The following is a 23970-nucleotide window of genomic DNA, read 5'->3' as shown; positions in this document are numbered from 1 at the left end:
ACAAGAGGAATGTGTTGGAGGTGCATTTATTTATAAAGGAGGGCAATGAGTTGTTTTGTGTGCTGGTGGCATTTTTTTTATTAGTTGCGGCAGAAGCAAAACATCGTTACAGGCTCTCCGTTCTATCACTGTGACTGCCATGCAAGATTCCTCACTGGCAAAAAAACAGCCCTGGGCTCAACTCCAGGCCCAGCTGGTCACTTGCAAGGGTCCTGAGAAGGTCAGATGCTCTACACAGCTGTGTGATTTCGTAGAAAGCAATGGTGAGCGTCAACATTCTGAGAGTGGCTCCTTTGCCAAAATGAACTCATTTCTGGCGGAGGACAATATTCCATCTTACAGAAAACGTGGGTTGCTACGCAAGCTGCAAGTGAACTCCAGAACTTCACCTTGGACCTTAGTAATGGAGCAAGCCAAGTTCTTTTCAATACCTGGCGGGAAGAGAGAATTGCTTAGGCCATTCAAGAATATTGGAGCACCTGAGAAAAGCCAGAAAGATTATTTGGTTGTCAGCAGTATAAACTGATGATAAAGAACATTGGTTGCGTGTGGAGATAAGGATTCTGACAACGGCGTTCCCCCCATGCGTGCTTCATATGTTAATTGTTGGAGGGGTATGGAAGGGAAGCGCAGTAACATTCACAGGTGGGAATGCAAGCCAAACTATAATATGAGCTATTTGTCCAAACTGCATCTGCATTGTGGTCGGAAGGAAACTGTTCCTTGAAAGCAGTACCAACAAGGAAATTCTCAACCTAACCAGCTGTAGTTGCACCATGGACCACATTCGGCCCATCCCAAAGCCATCTTTCTCAACTCAAGGCAACCTGCCCATCAACTGACATAGCCAGTGACATCAGCTGATGGAAGGTACCTTCTCCTTTAAGCAATAGAATTAAGGAGCCTGTACAAAGCAACCCATCATAGAATCATAGAGTTGGGATTTTCAGCTATGCAATGGTACTCCCCCCCCCTTGAGGTTCTCCCAACCTTCTGGGGCAGATTTGAGGAGGGCATGGGATGCACATGGAGGAAAGTTCCACTGTGTGAGTGAAATTCCTTAAGATGATGGGATGAGTTGCTTGGATACTGCCCAAGAAGGATAGCAGGGACAGGGAACACGCAGCCCTCCAGATGTCTTTGCACTAAAATTACTTTCATCCCTGACCGTTGGCCATTCTCGTTTGGGGCCGAGTCCAATAACATCTGGAGGGCCACAGGTTCCCCATCCCCAGAGTATAGTTTGTAAGCTTTTAGATAATGCACACATCTGTCTGGCAGGCACCGTCTTAGAAAATGAATTTGTGCGCGAGAGAGGAGAGCATGGTTATTTTAAGAAGGTGCTTGCTCTCTCCAGTTCTTAAAAGTACTTGTATTTATACAAACACACACAAATGATTGGGACACTTTTTTTCAGTCAATTAGTCAATTATACATTGCAGCCCGAGTATTTAGACTGTTGAAGTTCAAACAATGTAGTTGCCAGTTATAATATACCACTTTTGTTTTACATCTAGCAATAGAGTTTTGTGTATATATATATATATATATATATATATATATATATATATATATATATATATATATATATATATATCTATCTGTAGAAAAGCCGCTATGTGTGAATTATTGGTTCCTTAGGGGAAAGTTATTTTCTCTCCCCTCTGTATTTAGGAGCAGGGCACTGAATGAAGAACATGAAATGTGGAAGAGAAATATATAATATGATGAATACCTATAATAATGTACCTAGGGTGGAATTCAACATAGCACTAAGTGGGGCATATGCAGGGGGGGGATAAGTCCCACTCACAAAATGAGACTTAGTTCCCCTCTCCTCCCTTGTGTGTCCTCTGCATGCCCCTAAATCTGTTCTGGGTTTCCCCCCAACCCTCCAGAGCAGATTTAGGGGATGTGGGAGGGGGCATCTGGAGGAGGAGAGGGGTGAAAGTCCTGTTGCATGAGGGGACCCCATTCTGTGCACGCAACAGCTTATCTGAATCCAACCTATAAGAAAAATAAATGACCCCATGGCATGTGATATTTTTAGCTGAGGGCACTTTATCTGCTGTGTAAAAAAGCAGATTTTATTCTTTTTAACAATTATTTTTGCCCCAGATTCTGATTATTCTATCAAGCCCCAATCCACATACAACATGTACGTTGGCTGATTCCTCATCTGTCACTGATTGACAGATGAATATGCAAACGAAGCTCACTGCAAAGCACAGGGCAAGATCCAACAATGTTGTCCTCAGAGTAGACCCATGGAAATGAAGGAACAAGTTACTTAAGTCTATCAACTTCATTGGGTTCCATTCTGAGTATGACTTACAACAGTTAGAATCCACTGCCTCTGAGAGAAATTGTGTGATATTGAAACACTGCCTGTAGAGTTTCACCTGTTAGGACTCAAAGAAAGCCATCATGTGATGACGGGGTTAAAAGGATAAGCATGTATGTGCGAATGTGACCATAGTTAATGTCCCGTTGTTTTTGCTTTGGGGAGAGTTTGGGCACCTTTTGTGAAGGAGGGAGGGTAGCAGGAACTCCAAAATAGATTTTGAGCTAGTGGCTTAGATTGCCATATAAATAATGAAGAGATTCGAAAGTCTAAGCATTTCCAGATGTTGGAGCAGGTAATGGCTTTGAAACCCATGTTAAATAAGTGCTGGGTTTTTGACCTGCTGGAAAAATGTACTCTGGTGCGACACAAATGACACTGCTTTCAAAAATTATCCTATATTATCCTGGTGATGGTAACAACCTGAGGGCAGGCAACTTGATTAGCTTCCTGCTGGGATGACGAGTACATCCCAGTTACAGGTAGGTAGCCGTGTTGGTCTGCCATAGTCAAAACAAAATAAAAAATAAACAAATTCCTTCCAGTAGCACCTTAGAGACCAACTAAGTTTGTTCTTGGTATGAGCATCCGAAGAAGTGTGCGTGCAGACGAAAGCTCATACCAAGAACAAACTTAGTTGGTCTCTAAGGTGCTACTGGAAGGAATTTGTTTATTCTTTATTTTGTTTTGAGTACATCCCAGTTATTGTCTGTGATTTATGCCTGGAGTCACTGGGTGTAATCATTCCTACTTTGCAGGAGGTTGGGGGACTCCCCGCTCCTAGCAAGGTATGAAATGAAGGAGAAAACAAAGTTCTTCCAAGATTCAGCATCACTAAGTGGTACCCTGCTCTGACTAAGCATCATGATTCTCAAAGCAGGAATCTGTCACAAGCTTATCTTTCTCTCTGCCATTGAGAGGTGAAGCGGTGCAGAGCCTTCAGAACAACAAGCTGAACTCCTTTAGCCCACATTTCCAGCCAGTGCCATTTTAACAGCCTGTTGATCTCCCTGATGTTGCAGTTACTGCTAAAACATTTTTAGCCTACCTTTAAAAATAAAATGAGAAGTTACTAAAGGAATGGTGCAATAAATTTTGTTGTTGTTGTTGTTATTTTTTAAAGGCATGGTCAGGGGAATTGTTCCTTCCTCGTCTACATTGTTATATCACACCTACCTACTGTGGATAGGATGTAGCAGAAAGGACACACACACAAGCTCTCTCTATATCCCCGAATTGGAGAAAATTCGGCTGCAATTCTCCACGTCGCTTGAAATGGAAAAGCAAAGATTGGGAGGCATTAGGACCTGCCAACCTTGAAGCAGCTCAGGCTTTCAAGCAAGGGTCATATCAAGTCCTACCTACACCTACCAAAGACCCTATTATCAGAGAAAATAGGGATCAAACCTGCAGAGCTGCAGGAGGCTAGCCAGGTCCCCCCACCCCCCGGGTGAAGCCTCCACTGAAGCTCCCAGCCTGCATGTGTACAGAAATGTCCACGGGGTGTCTGTTCCATACTGGGTCTTTGACCCAGGTGAAACAAAGTCTGGTTTTGCCCCTGAAACCTGGCACCTGTTGTATACAAAGTAGGTGATGTACCACTAAACTCCCCAGCAACCAACTTCTATAAGCCCAGATGAGTCCTTGGTGGGGTTAGGATGATCTCATTTCTGCAAACTGTGTGGCAAAATCCACTGCCAGAGTTCTCTAATGCAAATGTGAAGTGTCTTTGCACGGTAGGTAAAAAAAAAAAAAAAGAATTCAGTGCATCTTTAAAAAGGTGGGTTGGCTTGTTCTCAGAGTACCCTTGTCTGCCACGAAGAAAAGCGACAAGTTGCGAGTGGGTAGTCTGGTGTTCAGAGGCTCTTCCCCAAGTACAAAATAATTCACAATGTGATGGATCGTTTGAAAATCAACTCTGAAAACTCAACTCCCCCATCTCACTTCTGTAATCCTTGGCCTGAGAAAGAGTTTCGAACTCTTCAGCAGTTGCATTCTTCTCACCAGCGTGTGAGACCATCCCATATGACATATGTGCTATTTGGGGCGATTGTTTGTCCAAATGAGGTGGCTCAAAGTAAAAAGGCCAACAGATCTGTCTTTTGTAACACTGTGAGCAGCCTGTTAAAATTAGCCGCCCAAACCGCAGTACATCTGTGCTGTCAGGTTTCCAAAAGCACTATCAGTACTGCAGATGAAAGCAACCCCACCACCACCCAAAATATTCTATTCCCCAGATGGGAAAAGCAGCAAAAGTTAAGCCTTTGGTTTTGGTGCTTAATAAACTGCAGTCTTTCCTTCTCCCTCCCGATGCCTTTTCTTTTCTTTTCCTTCTCCTCCTTCTCCTCCTTTGGTGGACAATAAGTTCTCGCTTAGTTTTGAATCTCAAACCAGTTATGTGGAGCACCACAGTGTGGTGTAGTGGTTAAGAGTGGTAGACTTGTAATCTGGTGAACTGGGTTCGCGTCTCCGCTCCTCCACATGCAGCTGCTGGGTGACCTCGGGCTAGTCACACTTCTTTGAAGTCTCTCAGCCCCACTCACCTCACAGAGTGTTTGTTGTGGGGGAGGAAGAGAAAGGAGAATGTTAGCCGCTTTGAGACTCCTTCGGGTAGTGATAAAGCGGGATATCAAATCCAAACTCTTCTTCTTCTTCTTCTCTTAAAATTTACAAGCAAATCACCGACACACTATCCAGAGCAGCAGAAAAGATCTGTCCAATAGGCATGTCTGTCTCAATAAATACACATGCATAGATGTAAACATCTGAATAGGATGGTTGTGTGTGTAAAATCCAACATGCGTAGGATTGGAAATAAGAACAGAATGTGCCTGTGCAGTTTACGATATGGGCATAGATAAGCAGGATTCTATAATAATAATAATAATAATAATAATAATAATAATAATAATAATTACCCCGCCCATCCCAGCCACTCTGGGAGGCTCCCAACAGAACACCAATAACAATAATAAAAAAGCAACAACATCAAACATTAAAAACTTCCCTTCTAAAAGTCGGACAATTGTTTATTTCCTTGACATCTGATGGGAGGGCGTTCCACAGCGCGGGCGCCACTACTGAGAAAGTCTTCTGTCTGGCTCCCTGTAACCTCACTTCTCGCAGTGAGGGAACTGCCAGAAGGCCTCAGTGTCCAGGCTGAACGATGGGGATGGAGATGCTCCTTCAGATATACTGGGCCAAGGCCATTTAGGGCTTTATAGCAGGGGTTGGCAATGTGCAGCCCATGGGCTGGATGCAGCCCACGAAGACTGTTTTACCGGCCTACAAGCTGCCCCTGAACTGAGCCGCCCACTCAGCGAGTCCCCCACACGCTGAGCTAAAACAGTGCGGTGTGGGGACTCGCCAAGTGGTGCCGGAAATTGCGTCTGCGCACGCTCAGTTACTGGAAATTGCGTCTGCGCATGTCCAGACGCCGAAAATCGCTTCTGCGCAAGTACAATTTTCGGCACCGCGGACATGCGCAGATGCGATTTCCGGCGTCACGCTGCACCAGTCTGGCCCACATACGATCTCCGTGGGAGTGATCCAGCCCATGGCCGGTAAACCTTGCCGACCCCTGCTTTAAAGCATCCATCCTAGTCAAACAATAAACTCATCTCTGGATTCTGGTCATAGGCTAGGTGACTTGGCAGAGGATCTGTAGGAAGACAGCAAGGCCCAGAGGATGGGAGAAAAGGTAGGTGGCCCTCAGTCAAATACACAAATCCCAACACACACACTTCAATTCAATCCAAATTATGCCACCTCAGTCTTCAAAAAAGCAGCAGCTAAAAGCTAAGAGGCCATCACAACAGACAAAGAGGCCAGGACCCCTCTAGTTTCTCTGTCATTTCAGCACTGTCTGTAGAAGCGGTTGTTTACTGCCTGCCTTAAAAATGATTGACTGTGATCCTGGACATATACTCCCTTGTGTGCCACAGACATTGGTGTTCTTTAACCATACTATCCAAACGAGAGAAGTAGTATGAAAGGAATAAATGGTGGCCAAGTGGATTAATAGAGCCAGTGTGGTATAGCAGCTAGATTGTCAGGATAGGATCCTGGGAGACAAGGGTTCAAATCCCCGCTCAGCCATGAAGCTCACTGGGTGTGACCTTGGGCCTCTCAGCCTAACCTACATCACAGGGGTGTTGTGGGGAACCATGTGCGCCACCTCGAGCACCTATGCAATAAATAATAAACAAAATAAACAATAAATAGCATTTTTCAGCTGTGAACCGAAATCTGTGCTTCGTATCGTAGCTCAATCACACACTCACATGGGCTCTACAAACAAAGAACGGGTCTAGTAATCACTTTGATCCTGGGACTGTTCTGTAGCTGAAAACATGGCTGAAATGTCACAGTCAGATTTGGAATGATTCAGCTCAAAATCACTACCTAGACATGGTATCCCATTTGGGGAGTGTGTGTCCTAATGCACTCTAGCCTTCAGAAAATACCAGTGAGAGACATAGCCATGAGCACTATGTTCTACTTCCATGGCTGGAGGCAGATGAACTCTGAATACCAGTTGCTGGGAATCACAACTGCAGAGAGTGCTACCTGCTCAGATCTTGCTTGTTGGCTTCCCATGGGCTTCCCTGGTTGACATCTGTAAGGACATAATGCTGGAGTAGATGGACTCTTCTTGTGACTGATATTTTCAAAGGCAAACACAGACATTCTAATGTCCTTGTTTCTACACAGGAATACAGCCAGAATACTTCCTTTTTCCTTCACTCCAAAGTGTCCTAGCAAATCACTGTAAGGCCTGGGGAAATTATTCAGATTTTTTTTTTCTGGAATCCTAGCTATGATGAAGGAATTGACTTGCCATAATCACCACAGGAGGAAGCCTTGGGTTTTTAGAGATCCGCCAGCTAACTGACTTCACGGGGGTAAACAGAGATAGCAATTGTAAAAGCAGTTGTAAAAGAATACGTATGTTGACAAGAGAGGCCAAACCGCATTGACCAAAAACAGAGAGAAGACAAACCCTCCACTCCAAGTATCTCCTTCTCCTCACCGCTTTTAGGGACCAATTGTTGTGTGTCATAAAAGCAGAGCACTTAAAAACCACCTGCATATTGCAGATGTGTCACTCACTATAAACACAGCAAGGGCTTTGTATTTATGGCATGTAAAGAAGGATGGAGATTGGAAATTAAGTTAATATGCCCCGTATTGCTCTGTTTGGATGGCATCTGTGCTAGGAGCACCACTTGGGAGAGTTGTCTGATGGAGGGTCCTACATTCCTCAAGACAGTAAGATATGAACAGTGAACCCTTGTGCTCAGGGACATCCCCCTGTCTGCTCGCCCATGCAGTCCAGTCATGGCCCTTGTGGAGCAAAGGTCCCTGAATACCGTGCTCTCTTTTTGGAATTTGGACCTAAATGTGAAAATTCTCTACCACACAATAAAAAGTGGCATTCCTTTGCCCTTTAGCACATCAGTCTTCCCTCGTGAATAGAGCCCCGAGTTCTTTGGCTTTTTCCATATGGAACAATTGATCCCTTCAGTTAATTTGCCAAGAGTAATCAGTTATTTCTGCTGGCTATAAATTTTAAACACCGCCAACCTCACCCCCCACCCCACCCCACCCCGCTTTAAAAAGAAAAAAAGCGGGAGGAAGGGAAGAAAGCAAAGCAATAAATGTGGGACAGCAATAAAGCACGCAGCTGTCAGAGCGGGGACGGCTGGTGTAGTTTAGCACCGCAGGGGGAGAAAAAGAAAGAAAGGAGCAGAACGAGCTCCGAAGCCATTTTCACCTGTCGGTTTCCCAGGCCCTGGGGTTCAGCTCTGAGAAGAAGGGACTTCTCAGTTGATTCTTCCACTGCCGTGAGGGTCATTGGGTGTAGCCTGTCCATTTTGTCCCGAGAAACCTTTGGGCTGTTAATGCAGCAGGATATACACTGAAGGAATGCCAGTAAATATCACACACACACACACACACACACACACACACCCTAGTTCAGGCAAAATACAGTTTCTTATCTCCTTGGTAGCAGCAAGTCAGCAAAATAGTATTAGGCTGGTAATTTGTTCTTCTTTGTAGAGGACAGTCGTAAAAACATACAAACGTAAGAAGAGTTTGTTGGATAAAGCCAAAATGACCTGCCCAGTCCAATGTCCTTTTCTCACAGTGACTGAACAGTTGTTGTTACATGTGGGTAGCCGTGTTGGTCTGCCATAGTCGAAACAAAATAGAAAATTCTTTCCAGTAGCACCTTAGAGACCAACTGAGTTTGTTCTTGGTATGAGCTTTCGTGTGCATGCACACTTCTTCAGATACACTGAAACAGAAGTCACCAGATCCTTAAATATATGAACAGTTGTTGTTGTTGTTGTTGTTTGAATTTATATACCTGGAGGTCTCTAGGTGATTCACAGAATATATCAACCTTAAAAACCAGTGTGTGTGTGTGTGTGTGTGTGTGTGTGTGTGTGAAAACAACAACCCAATAACACCCCCCCAGTGTTGCTCTTTCAATCCAGATCGAGGCATCCCTCTGTGGCTACTATATGAACAAGAATGGGAGATCTGATCAGGATTCCTTGTATCGCATCCTCCCTGGCTATGGTGTTATGAGCTTTTTCTGTGGAATGAATTGTTTGCTTAGGTTTACATCCCCGCTTTTGGGGGCAGTTTTAGAATCTGCTCGAACGTACACTGACCCTTATTTATTTATTTTAAATGGCAAACGGAACGGAACGTATTAACACGTCCATAACTCGATGCGCATATCCGGATGGCGAATTCGTACGTTTTGCTAGTGAGAAGCCCACAGGCAGGATTTGAGCACAAGAGACTTCTCCCCGACCTGTGCTTTCCAGCAACTGGCATTCAGGCAGAGCACAACCATCATGGCTAGTAGCCATGGGCAGCCCTCTCTTTGCAGCCCTCTGTTTGAAGGAGTTCTGGTCCAAGTCCAGTTTAAAGGTAACTGTCGCGGGCACTTCCGCCCTGTACAGCCACCCCCGGACGTTTCACAGTCTATGAGTGCTGCACCAACGACAAACGGTCCCCAGCTGCAACCCACCAGACTGCTAACTGGAACCTGCTTGCTTCATTTACCACAGGTGAGGATAATGTGAACCAAGAAGTTGTTTACTGGTTGCTGATGTTCAATAAAAGGTGTTCAATAAGCTTATAACGATGGTCCTATACCGGCCTATTACCTCTAAATGATACCGGCCTATTACCTCTAACAGTCAACTAAATAACAATAACAACACGTTTCACAATCTGTTTATCCTCTCTGCTAACTTCCACCAATGCTACACCTCAGACTCTTAAACTCCCAGCTCTCACTCCTGACTCACTCCTCAACTAACTCAACTGCTGGACTCCCTCAACTCCTCAACTCCCCCCTACTGACCACAGGGAGGGGTGTTTTATACCCAGGCTGCGCCCGCCCCTAAGGGTTCTAACTGTCACAAAATTTAACCCCTACCTGGCTTTGGGCTAGTTCTCCACAGTAATGGACAGTAAGAGGGGCCCCTGCAGTTGCCCATCCACAGATGGGCAGCCCAGCTGAACAGGCCCCAGGGAATGCAGAGGGGCTCGATTCCGGAGATCCCCAGGTACGGAATGCCCCTTGCCTGAAACCCTGGACAGCTGCTGCCAGTCTGTGCAGACAGTACTGAGCCAGGTGGGCAAATGGTCTGATGCAGTAGGACCTACAAGGCAGCTTCCTATGTTCCGCACTGTCCCTTGCTGGGAGGGAGAGGGGTTGAGGTGCAGGGAGCTCAGCACATGTGTTTGTGTGTGTGCGTGTGTGTGCTAGCATATGAAATTTTATGAAAATCGGTGTTCTCTGTAAAGAGAACATCTTTACATCTCTTGTAAAGAGAACATCTTTACATCTCTTGTAAAGATGTAAAGGCTTTCTGGGAAATGGTATATAATGAGTTAAAGAAAATGTTTAAAAATACTTTTGTTTAAAAAAACCCAGAAGCCTTTTTATTCCTATAGTGGGTGAAGTGATACCAAGGGAAGATAAAAGACTCTTTATGTATATGCAACAACCACGGCAAGAATTCTTTTAGCCCAAAAATGGAAACAGCAAGAAGTACCGACGAAAGAAGAGTGGCAGGTGAAGATGGTGGACTTTGCAGAAGCGGCAAAGCTGACAGGAAAAATCCAAAACCAGCACGATCAAGTATTCCAAAAGGATTGGAGTAAATTCATACGATATCTGAAAGATTATGGTAAGCAATTAACGTCACTAACAGGGTTGTCTGAAGACTTGTAATGAGAAATTTTCAATCTTTCTATATTTATTTCAATTTCGAGCCATTCTGTAATGAGTTTAATTAGAATTGGAAAACGTATAAATTGCAATGGTAAAAAGGTTAATTTCGAAAGCCATGAGGTGGGAGGGAAGAATATTGATAGGTTCTAAAGAGCCAGGGCAGTATAGTGGATAATGATGATGTGAATATACAATAGAAAATGGAAAATCAATAAAAATTAATTTAAAAAAGGGGGGGGGGAATTGGTGTTCTCTTTACTCCTCTTTTCTGTGGATATATATCTTCTGTTTTGGCCATGTCTATGCATCCATCCTAGCTGCTTCTGGGAACCAGGGTTCAGACTATTTGAGAACATTTCAGAGTCTTGACTATTTGATTCCGACACTGGGGGTGGGGTGGGGGGAAGAGAGAGCCACCCTTTTGTTTTCTGTCGTCAGGGTTGGCGTGAGTGGGAGAAAGAGTATGAGGAGAAGTGGGAGAAAGTGCAGTGGTTGAATAATGGGTGAAATGGCCGTGGGTTCTCTCTCTCTCTCTCCCCCCTCCCCGCCAGGATAAAAGCAGCACGATGGGTCTTTTCACAGCCATAGTCCAAACATGGATTCCTCAAGTCTCAGCACCGCCCGTCTGGAGTCAGTAGCACAAGGAGGCAACAAAAAGCAAATATTGAATGTTAGATTTCAATTGAACAGCAAACAACGGTCCCTTTTCTCTTTAACAAACATTTCAGGAGACTAAAATAAAGTAAAAACTGGAATGTCATGGTTACCCTGCTGCTGTTTACCTTTGCACATTTTTTCCTCTGTATGAAAGTCTCCCACTCTGCTGTTATATCTAATGACATTAAAAAAAAACAATCTTAAAATTTCTATAGGCCTCCTGCACTTTGGAACTCCCTGCCTATTGAAACCAAGCGGGCATCTTCACTGTACTCTTTTCGACACCTGCTAGAAACATTCCTGATTAGATAAGCCTGCTTAGAAAGTTGACATTTTAATTTGTTTCCGTATTTTAACTTCTGTATGTTTTAAAGTATGGTTGCACATTTTTCTTGATTTTGTTGTTTTATCTTTTTGTAAACCTCATTGGTGTCTCTCTCTCTCTCTCTCTCTCTCTCTCTCTCTGTGTGTGTGTGTGTGTGTGTGTTTACAATCAAGCGGTGTATAAATTTTATGAAATAAATAAATTATAGCAACAATTAATTTGCACCTATGCGTACACATGAATATATTTCATGCAAACCTTCTGCATCCTCTTGTGTTCTTTTTGGGGGTGTGCATGATCAATTCCCTCTCTCCCCTCCCCATCCTCCTCCCCCCACCCCCGGGCATAAGTGGTCACCCATTACAATCTATGCACAATCTATGCAAAAATCTGTAATATTATGGATTGTTTGAGCATCATGCAAGTCTGTGGTGGAGGTGCAAGTGATTTTGCATCTGCCTTGGGAATGTCACACAGACGTATCTTGTCTGCAGAATGCTCTTTCCGTACTCAGATCCAGCCCTCCTGGGCTGAAGCCAAAGCCAAAATGAACATAAATAGTACTGAACTCCTGAGTCACACCTAGAAATCCCCCTGCCAGCTCATTCTCTCTGTTCATGTGAATGCAGGCTAACATAGAGTAGCAACAGCCAGCCAGCACAGGTGCAGCTAGCAGGAAAATGTACTATAATATTTGAGCATTTGCAAGTCGACACACTCATCTCACACACTTCCAAGAGCAATTCTGTATTTTTAAAGCATAGAACTTTACAACTGTGAAAGAAGAGGGGTGGGGGAGCCCAGTCCTTTTGTTTCTTCTATAGTTTTTGAAGTTAATTGCTGCAAACAGGGTTTTCACTAATCTCAGGGAAAGGGCTGGGCAGCTTTCGAGAGGAAAAACCTTGATAAAAATTATTTCGGCTTACAAAGGAACTTTTATCAACTTCTGTTTCCTCCGGTGCTGCTGATATCTGACAAGGTGGGTGGGGATCTGGAACATGAAAGGCTTATCAAAAGGAAAGACAACTTAGGTTTGGGGTTGAATCCAAAGCACACTGAGCTTAACATAAAGACGCCCATTCATTTCGAGCAGCTTTATGTTACGCAAAATGGCTCCCACTTCCCAAGGGCAAATTGGAGAAGGGCATTGTTTTGTAATAGCTTTTTCCTTATGCTGTGTTCCATCTTGTGCTGTTGTACGCATAGTCGGATAAGTCAAGCATGGATGAGCTTGTATCAAAACTAAACTTGAAAGCGTTCTAGCGTTAGGCCTAGTTGCCTTACACGGCTCAGGACTGCAAAACCTCAAGGACCGCCTCTCCCTATATAAACCGACCTGGACTCTGCGTTCATCTTCTGAGGCCCTTCTTTGTGTACCTTCTGCACGAGAGGTCCAGAAGGTGGCAACACGAGAATGGACCTTTTCTGCAGTGGCTCCCCATTTGTGGAATGCCCTCCGCAGGGAGGTTCGCCTTCATATCTTTAGGTGACAGGTGAAAATGTTCCTCTTCAAACATTCATATGTTTGTGGAAGGGGGAGGGGTTAAATTTTGCTGTTTCTGTTTCAACTATTTATTTCTGCTTTTATCTCATGTTTTATCTCGTGAACTGCCCTGAGATCTTTTGATGAGGGGCGGTATATAAATCTAAATACAGTGGTGCCTCGCAAGACAAAATTAATTCGTTCCACAAGACTTTTCGTCTTGTGGAAATTTCGTCTTGCGAGGCACCATTTCCCATAGGAACGCATTAAAATTTAATTAATGCGTTCCTATGGGGAAAAAAGTCTGGGGGCCCCTCCCCACCGGCACCGGAGCCGCGCCACGCCGCGTTTTAAGGCTGCAGTGAGCAAACAGCAGCGCTGCTGTTCGCTCGCTGCAGCCTTAAAACGCGGCGCCGTGCGGCTCCGGTGCCGGCTTACAGTGGTACCTCGCCAGACGAATTTGTCTTGCGAAAAACAGCCAAAGATGAATTCGTCTCGCGAGTCAACTAAAAACTCGCAAAACCCTTTCGTTTTGCGAGTTTTTTGTTGTGCAAGGCATTCGTCTTGCGGGGTACCACTGTAAATAAAATAAAATAAAATAAAATCCGAAGGCATTCTAGAATCTGCTTAGCAACAAGACAAAGGCATTCCAGAATACAGCCCAGCATAACTCGAAGGCATTGTAAAATGGTTTAATCATGAGCCCCCATTGCAGTAAAGATAACGAGTGGGGGGGGGGAGAAAAGAATTATGCCCCCACTAATATCTCAAGGACCAAAACTTCAAGGCCTGAACGAAAGCTGCTGTTGGAATTTTATTTTGCTGTTCTCTCTCTCTATCTCTCCCCCCCCCCTCAAGCAGCAGATTTCAATGGAAAAATCTGGCTGCCAGTTCAGATATTAACATATGCTGTTTGCCTGACAGGACTCAATTCATTCAATATGATCAGCTCTTCTCTTTAAATGAGAGGAAAGGAGGTGTCAGGGCTCCGTGGTAGATCACCTGCTTTTCACATAGAAGATCCCAGGTTTGATTTCCGGCATCTCCATTTATTTTTATTTATTAATTTTTTTGAAATTTTCCAATTAAAAGCACAAATCATTACATGGTTAAATTTTTCATACTCCCCCCTCTCCCACCGAGGGGAGCAAAATATCTCACAGGAGTACATAAAATCATTTCGCGTTTAACCCTATACTTTACAAAAATCATTGCTTAATCCCAACCCCCTTCCTGGGCCAGGTATTCATACATCTTACAATTTCATCTTTTAAATTGACTTCCTCGGGTCCCTCCCTGCTGACTTCAAGGTAACACATAATTCCCAGTTTTCCTCTCATCTTCTAATCCAATTTAAACCACATTTCTTTCCTCCTTAACACTTTTATAAACATTAATATTCCACAATTAATTACTAACATTTTCTTCTCTACCTCAGCCTCATTATACTTCTGCACTTTCCTAATTCCTTAACCAATTTTAACTGTTCTAACCACATTCTCAAAACTACACCCCTTTTCTTACCCCCTTCCCTCCTTTCGGCCTAAAAAAAAATGGCTAATATTTTTAACCTTTTCCATTGTCGCAGTGTCCATATCCATTTGTCAAAACCACATAAGAGTAAAATACCATACAATAAGTCCAGTGTTTTTATCCAACCCCAACCCTTTCAAAGAACCCGGCCCAAAAGTCAAAAATTGCTGGTTCTTGTTCCTGTTTGTCTTCTTGCAGCCTTGTAGCATTCTCACAGTGAAGTGGCATAGCCCTAAGTAGTTGCACTTGTTTATCTTCCTCCTGAACCATGACTTTCGCATTGTCCATTTCTTTTTGCACACAGACTTCAACTGGTATTTCTTCTTTAAACTTTTCTTCTTCCTTTTGCTCTGGTATTAAATCCTCCAAACTGTCCTTAATCTCAGGTCCTTTATTCTGTGCAGTCACTTCCATTCTTTCAGCCAATTGTCCCAAGCACTCCATTCCCTTAGCTAACTGCTGCAAGAGTTCCAAAGTTTGTTTCTGAAATTCTGGCGACCATTTTCGCTTTGCCATGCTAAAGGTCAAAAAACAACTTTCCAGTCAAAACAACTTATTTCCTTTCTGTGTACAGCGCCATTTTGCTTTGTTCTTGCCAAGCTTTTCGAGACCCCCAGAAAGAAGGGGTATATATTTTCCAAACCAAATCCAATCAGATCGAATCTCAAGACCAAGTTCCCTTTTACAGGGAAAACAATTACAGACAATTTCTTTAATTGTCTGAAGTTATCTGAAGAAGTGTGCATGCACACGAAAGCTCATACCAGGAACAAACTCAGTTGGTCTCTAAGGTGCTACTAGAAAGAATTTTCGATTTTGTTTTGACTATGGCAGACCAACACGGCTACCCACCTGTAACTGAGACAATTTCTTTGTTTCAAAACTTTGACAGCAGCTTTGGTTACAATGTAACACTGTCTCATACTGTGTCAACTGTCAGGGACAGACCTCTGTTTTAAAAGTCCCTTCCAAGCCGAATTTTTTAAAAAATTTCTTTGATAAAATGGGTACTTACAGAGTCCAAATAAGTCCTTATCTTGGAGAAATTGGAGCACTCTTTCTGCCAGCAGCCGCTACTTCTCGCTGCGATGGTTGTGCTCTGCTCTACAGTGCTCCAGCCTTCAACCCCGCTCGATCACGGCAGCCCTTACTAGGGCTTACCAGCGAGTAGGGGAGGCTTTCCGAGCACCCGCTGGATCCACGCCTCCAGGGCTCTCTACCTGGAGTTTTTCAGGGGGTCGCAGCGCAGTTGCGACTCCCCCTGCCACCGCAACGGCGGAGAAACCTCAGAGCAGAGGTTTCTCCCGACTGTACAGCTTGGCACCCCAACCGGAAGTCCATTTAAAAGGGATGAACCCCTAACCGCACACCAAGACCAAGTCTCCGGAGAGATCAAGGACTGTTTGTGTGCTTGTGGTGGTGCATGCACTTGTGGCAATAGATGTCAGTGCAAAAACTGCAAAACATCCTGCAAATGCAAGCTGCGCAGAGTTGCTGTTCCTGTGGTCTAGTGGGCTGCAGCAGTGTGCCCAGGGCTGTATCTGCCGAGGTCTCCCTTCCACCAAATACAGCTGCTGCTAGTGAACCTCCTTTGGCTCTCTGAGTGCTGATCTGTATATTTGATTGCCAGCAAAAAGTGTAATTTAACTGTCCATTGATGTACAGTATTTGCCTATGTGTTCCTGTAGCTTTTAGATGTGCAAAGACTCTGGGTGGAAAGTAACAAAAGCTATGTGGAAAGTAATAAAAACTGTATGTGTGTAAGTAAAAACAAACAAACAAGAAACACACCTCCCCGTGGAACATCCTCCCTTCAGATGTCAAGGAAATAAACAAACTATCTGACTTTTACAAGACATCTGAAGGCAGCCGTGTTTAGGGAAGTTTTTAAGTTTTGATGTTTTATCGTGTTTTTACTATACTGAAAGCCAGCCAGATGGGTGGGGTATAAATAATAATAAAAATATTTTTATTATACTGACCTAGATTGACAAAGGGTCTGCTGATCAGGCAACTTCTAAGGTTTCCCAAAGTATTTTCAGGCAGCTGCTGAATTATGTGAAAGATTGTGTAGAAAGCAGTGATATAGAAATGGTCATTAATTTACTCCTTGCTCTGAACATTTCTATAACTTTCGGGGGGGGGGAGTATTGATAGTCAGTCCTCTCTTACTGCAGGGGACCCCTCCCCCCCCAAATGTGGGACACTGGTATCATCATGAAACTAGCTTAATGCATAAACGGAAGAAGAAATGATGTTTAAGGCAGGATTCAGGATAGTGTTTGCCCTTACTCTCTTTCTCCATTAACCTGAAAACCTGAAAAGAATTCTGGTTAGTTAGTTATGTGGAATGCTATCCAACTGACACAGACTAGTTCCACTGAAATTAGTGGACATGACTGATTTAAGTCCACTGATTTCAATAGGTCTTCTCTAAAAATCACCTAGCAGGACGAATATTATTACTGAAAGTTTGTACTAAATATCTTCTTCTTCTTCTTTGGTGATCACTTGTAGCCAAGTAAGATTGTCTTCCATAAAACCAGTGTTGAAGCAATGATTCCTCAACATCAACTTCGTTGGACTGTTCATGTTGTGAGGATGCCTGATGATCGTCTTCCAAAGCAACTACTCTATTCCAAACTTAAAAATGGAAAGCATAATACTAAATATTATCAGTGGTTGGCACAGAGGATTTTTTTTTGTTTACAAATGCGAATTTGTATACTAGATACAGCTATTCCTATAAATGTGAAATAATTATAAGTAAAGGGCAAAGGGACCCCTGACCATTAGGTCCAGTCGCAGACGACTCTGGGGTTGCAGTGCTCATCTCGCTTTATTGGCCGAAGGAGCCGGCGTACAGATTCCAGGTCATGTGGCCAGCTTGACTAAGCCGCTTCTGGCGAACCAGAGGAGTGCACGGAAACGCCATTTACCTTCCCGTCAGAATGGTACCTATTTATCTACTTGCACTTTGACGTGCTTTTGAACTGCTAGGTTGGCAGGAGCAGGGACTGAGCAACGGGAGCTCACCCCGTCGCGGGGATTCAAACCACTGACCTTCTGATCAGCAACCCCTAGGTTCTGTGGTTTAACCCACAGCGCCACCCGCGTCCCACAAAACAGTTATAGGTACTTATTAAAAATAGGTGATGGTTGATCGCAAAGGGGAGCTCTGTAAGCTTTTTATTTTTTTTTAAGCTCTGTAAGCTTTTTATTTTGCAATAAACCTTTTTTAAAGGCTTATTCCTTTAGTACTGGTGACCACTTTGAAACCAGTGCCCATTGGCTCCCCCCCCCGCAATGCGAATATCAGGAGTGCGTGGAATAACAATTGGGACTGTAAGAGGGGGGCAAGGATCTAAAGCTCCTCTCCCTACACACCATGAGGCTGATCTGGCTTAGAGCCCCCTCCTCCTCCCGAGTTGGTTATTTGCTAAAGAAACAGAAGGATATAGGAGCAGCCTGCTGGATCATCTAGTGCAGCATCTTATTCTCGTAGCAGCCAACCAGATGCAACAGCTGTTTCCACCAGCTGGCATTCAGAAGCATTACTGCCTCTGACAGTGGAGGGGGAACATAGCCATCAGACTTGGTCGCCATTGCTTACTAATGGTTAGGTGGAAATTCATCCATACAAGGGCACAGGGGCGTCTTAAGCCTATCTGGCGCCATGGTACAAGGATCCCTCCGGTGCCCCCCCATGCCCACTTTTCCCTCCGTGCGGGCAGCACCTGGAGGGTGGCTCCTCCGGCAGGGACGTCTCTGTTGTGTATTAATTCAAGGGTTATCATATCTGTATTACTATTGTCTGTATTCACATTAGGGGAAGTTAACTGCCTTCCTGTTCTAGAAGGAACAGCTACTATTGGTTGATTCAGGTTGCTGCATTTGGATCCTCAGTCTTATTGGTTCCCACCAAAAGGCAGCTTTTTGATTGCTTGATATTGTTCCCTCCAAAATGTATCCTTTCTAGCCAGTCTTCTGTTCCTATAAATGTAGCTACCCTCTCCTCAGTTCCCCAGTCTTGTTTGCCTGAATAAAGAGTGTTACATGAAGAAGCTGTCTCCTGCCTGCTATGTCAGAGTGCTGAAATCACTTGCTGAATCACTATCCCCACGCTGCAACAGTCTCCACCCCACCCTCTCCACACAGGATCCCGTTCCAGGTGTAAGGCTGGGCGCACGCCGGGCACGGAGAATAAGTGCTGGGACTGATCTCGGCTCGCGTTCTGCGTGGATCCCTTCCATGGGGACCCCTCGGGCTCCTTCCTGGCCGCCCTGTGCCCTCCTCCAGTCCTGTGCAGTGGCAGGCTGGAGAAGCAATCCGGCGACCAATTGCTGCATCGAGAGGAGGGGCGGCCGCTGGGGATTGCGCCCACCTCCTGGGCGGGGCGCACACACCAGATGGAGAAGGGCGGAGGGAGGGCTGATCACTGCGCACCCGGCTCGCCGCCACCAGTCACCTCCTCCTGCCTTCCCCCTGGCGGCGGGCAGGCTACCGCCCCTACCAAGCCGCCAACGTGGCCCCCGGACCTTTTCCCTGGCACTCTCCAGAATGTGGCACCGTGGTTCCCCGCGCCACTAGCCTCTATGGCTAAGACGCCCCTGCAAGGGCAAGCCATGTGACACCCGTGGCTGGTAGCTAGTTTGACTCTCATAAGCCCAACTATTTTCAGTTTGATGGAAGCAGATTGGGGGCTTGAAGAGACCACGTATCTCTGCATCATTCCCACCCCATCATTCTTGTCTCATCTTCAAGCTGTTGCGGTTGGTGCGGGGGTGGGGGGTGGTGCGGTGCCATGATCTAAGTAAGCCTTACTTCACGCTGCTGTCATGAGATAACAAACTGAAATGATGGACTGCGATAGTAGTGATAAACAGTTTGTCTGCAAATTCACGCAATGAGTAATGCAATCTATAACCATCTCGCCGTGTAGATGGATTCAGTTTGATTCCATTGCGTGGGTCATTTCGGATGACTTTGCAAATGTGTATATTATATATGTACACACACACGTAAAAACACAGAACTTCCACCACGTGCAGCATTAGAAAAAGCAAAAAGCTTACACATTCCAGTTGTTAAATGATGCAACATCCAGGTGGATATTTAATGGGCCATAGCAAATCTTGAATGACACGGCAGGCTCCATAAATAATTCCTTCAAACAGATAGAACAGAGCCCTTTTTATGAAGAGCTTTCTTCATGTGGCAGCCATATTTCTGCTTAGTATTTTTAGCGCTTCCCGAAGACGTGCACATGTGACTGGCTTACCGGGTTTGATTAATAAAACAAAGAGACTTAATCCAGACCACAGCAGCTCTGAACATTACACAGAGTGGCTTGTCTTAAAAAAAAAAATCACACGAGTCTGGCAGGATCAGACCAAAAGGGCTACCTAGAACAGCTTTCTCTTTATAACAGTGCCCAACCAGATGTCCTTCTGCAAGCTCAAATGCAGAGCATGCCATTCACCTCTTGTTTGTCCTCAGTACCTGGCGTTTCCAAGATAAATTATTCCTCTACATGGGTGTTCCAGTTATTTATTAATTTTCTTTGTTTATCACAACCATTAACACAGTGGTTTCCAAGCCATGTGATGGAACAGAGCCTCAAAAGTGGGGCATAGTGGGGAGGAGGTTGGCAGTAGGCTCAGGACTGGCCGAACAAGATTCCAACTAAACATCAGGAAAAACTTTCTGACAGTAAGAACTGTTGGACAGTGGAACGGTCTCCCTTGGAAAGGCTGTGGATTCTCCTTCCTTGGAGGTTTATAAGCAGAGGTTGGATGGTTAAGTGTCATGGATGCTTTGGTTGAGATTCCTGCATTGCAGGGGGTTGGACAAGATGGCCCCCGGGATCCCTTGTTGTTGTTGTTCAGTCGTGTCCGACTCTTCGTGACCCCATGGACCAGAGCACGCCAGGCACGCCTATCCTTCACTGCCTCCCGCAGTTTGGCCAAACTCATGTTAGTAGCTTCGAGAACACCGTCCAACCATCTCATCCTCTGTCGTCCCCTTCTCTGTCATCTTTCCCAACATCAGGGTCTTTTCCAGGGAGTCTTCTCTTCTCATGAGGTGGCCAAAGTACTGGGGCCTCAACTTCAGGATCTGTCCTTCTAGTGAGCACTCAGGGCCGATTTCCTTGAGAATGGAAAAGAAAGATGACTTTCAAAGGCCCCTTTTCTGTGTCCAGACTAAGATGGAGGCGCCCTCTCTTGGAACAAGAGAAAAGGTCTGCTCAGCAGCTGCACCCAAACTGTAAAATACCTTGACCTGTGGTGGCCATTTGCCCCCTTCCCCATGCCAACTTCTGTCTTAGGGGAAGACTTCTCTGTTCCAGCGAGTTTTTGTTTGCCTGGCAGACAATTGTTTTTATAGGGTTAACTTTGTATCTGCTGAGCTCCACTCCAATATTATTATTATTATTATTATTATTATTATTATTATCTGACAAATTTACAGATATTTGGTATATTGATAGCTATTAGCTATGATAGGGTTCCCCCCCCCCTTAGTTTAATTTTTATTTTATCTTTTGCGTTTCTTTTGTGACCTCACCGAGCATTGCTTAAGCATATACAACACATGAAACATGTAAGGGTGAAGTCCAAAGGTGTCCGCCTGCCAGTGAGTAGGACGCAAGCAATGTAATGAACTCTCCACCATCCCTTACAGATCCTCATATACCCTCAATATTGGCTCTAGTGCTTTGGGGAAGCAAATTTGGGGAAGACTTGGAGTCGGCAGGAGCTTGAAGAGGAAGCCCCATCACATGGCATTGGAAGTTGCCCCAACTCTTGCACTATTGCGCAGAACAGGTAATTTGTTCAGGTGCAGCTTTTATGGCTAGGGTGAGAAACAGCCTCTTCTCCACAACTGTTAGGGAGCCCCCTTTCCTGCTTTGTACCCAAAGTAGGCTTTGGGAAACACCCGAGCCCTAAATGCCTTTGAAAGGCACAGGGCTGGCTGCCAAATGATGGTGTGCTTAGGATCCAGGTATCATTTAACTATCACACAAAATGCCTTTGTGCGCTTATCCCACTTCTTTTCTTTCCGCCTATGAAGGCATTGCAAAACTGCACACGCAAAAAGTCCATCTCCTCAATCCCCAACATGTCTTCTTAAAGGCCTTTGTTGAAAGACTTTCCTGCAAAGGCTTCTGGAGAGAAGGGGGGGGGGGAAACCTGAGTGTACAATATATTGACATGTTGGCTCTCTTTCATGTTGTCGTTGGCACTCGGAGAGAAAGCTGTAGGAAGCATGGCTTTCCTTTATGAAAGCGCTGTTGACTTTCCCTTTCCAAATTGTGTTTACCTATTGACTAATACTGTAATCTAGTTCCTTGCTATAGTCCTTTTACTCACTGAATTGGCTGGTTGAATCCTTTCGTGCAAAAGCCCTTATCAAAACACTGTCATCTTATAAAATGGTGCAGGATTATCCAACACAGGGCTCAGTCAATGTTAGATCAAGGGTCCTTAATCTTTGTTACCTTTCCTGGGCCACAGGGGCGCCAGATCCAAGGGGCCAAGTCCAGAGGTGAGGTCCTTCTCCTCCTTCTCCTGCCGTGGAGGGGAGGGAGGGTCAAAGTAGCTTCCTGCTGGTGGTGTTGCCAAGAAGAGGTGTAGGAGAAGCTGGCAGCCATTGAAACCGTGTGGCTGCCATGTTTGGCTCTGTTCCCAGCTCCTCCCGACATCCCGTGTGTGACACTGGGATGTCCTGATGTCATGCGGGCAACGTTGCCCCTCCCCAATCGCCCTTGCAAGCTGGCACACCTCATACAAATGATGTTTTAAACCATTTTTTTTTATTGGAACGTTTCTGTGTCACCTTTCATGTGCAGTAACAAGGCAGTGTATGAAAAAAAGAACACAAAAGTACATTGTAATGACAAATTGAGAATAAAATGGCTGCTGATAGGTCAAGTATGAAGAACCTTTGCCCTTCCAGATGTTGCTACATTTCCCATCATCCCTGGCCATTGGCCATGCTTGCTAGGGTGGAGGGAGTTGTAGTCCAGCAACATCTGGAGGGGAAAAGGTTCCCCACACTTGTGCTAGGTCAGCAGCAAATATGCTGCAAAGAAGTCAACTGGTATTAGTGGGGTGTGTGTGTCATGGCTTTCCTCCCAACTAATGCTGGAAATGATTTCTATGTGGGAACTCATAGCCACTGGTATTATGATGCTGGTATTTGGTTGGGGGAAGACAGACTCCTTTCATAGGCACCTATGCGAGATTTCTTCCCAGTGCAAGGGCCAGCTTCCAAGGAGGAATTTCATGCCTGCTCTGTTCCCATTAATTATCAGTTCTCCCGGTGATGCTGTTTGCATTTTTAAGAAAAAATCTAAATCTGTTTGGAGCTGTTAGGAGGCACCCCTATTCTCCTCACTGAGCTACGGTTCTCAGAATTGGTGGGGAAGGATGGAATGTTAAGCCACTCCGGGAATTTCAACAATAGAATTGTAGAGCAAAAAGGGACCACAGGGGTAGTCTAGTCCAACCCTCTACCATACAGGAATGTTTTTGCCCAGTGTGGAGCTCGAACCCATGACCCTGAGATTAAGTATCTCACGCTCTACCGACTGAGCTATAGCTCTTAGAGGGAAATAAGGGTCTCCTTTTAAACACAGGGTCCCTTACCTTAATTTTGAAGAGGCACAATATCTGGATAACTGTACCATATATGCTTTCTGAATATCAGAATCAGTTTTCAGGCTCTGGTTTTGGTGAAACGCTCTCCATGTATCCTTGCACAAAGCTGGCACAATGAAGAGGGCAGATTTGGTGGAAGGCAACTGCACAGAGGTAAAGAACCAAGCCTCTGAATCGCCTGTTGTTGTAAAGCACTATGGGCGAATGCACTGAACAGCGGTTGAATAAATCACGCGCAAATTATGCTGGAAGTGGTGCAAACAGGTGCTAAAGGGGACTTAGCAGCTGTCACTCAGGCAGTGCAGTGTGGAGAAGAACCAAGAGGAGTCATAATTGGAGTGAACTTTCCACTACATCTTTGGACCGCAGGAGTGAGAATGAGATCATGCTCTATGGCTCCCCTAAAACTGTTAATCCTCCCAACCTCCCAGGATGCTTAATCTCGCCTACATATTACTCCTGCCGTCCCCACTGATGTCAACCAAGCCAAAGCTTGACTCACCCCACGGCTGACCTAGCTGTTCTTTGTTACAAGCGGCATGCGTCGGATACTGAAAGCTACATTTCCTAGAAACTCAAATCCGAGGCGAAATGCTAACAGCAGAACCGCAGTGTGACACCCCTACTATGTGCAGCTGCATGACCTAATGCAGAATTTATTACAAATCTTTCTGTGCTGTCATGAAAGTATGACCTCCCTTC

The sequence above is a fragment of the Lacerta agilis genome, chromosome 2 (assembly GCF_009819535.1).
Source record: "Lacerta agilis isolate rLacAgi1 chromosome 2, rLacAgi1.pri, whole genome shotgun sequence".
NCBI lineage: Eukaryota > Metazoa > Chordata > Lepidosauria > Squamata > Lacertidae > Lacerta > Lacerta agilis.
The sequence above is the reverse complement of the archived record's forward strand: the minus strand, read 5'-3'. Positions refer to the sequence as shown.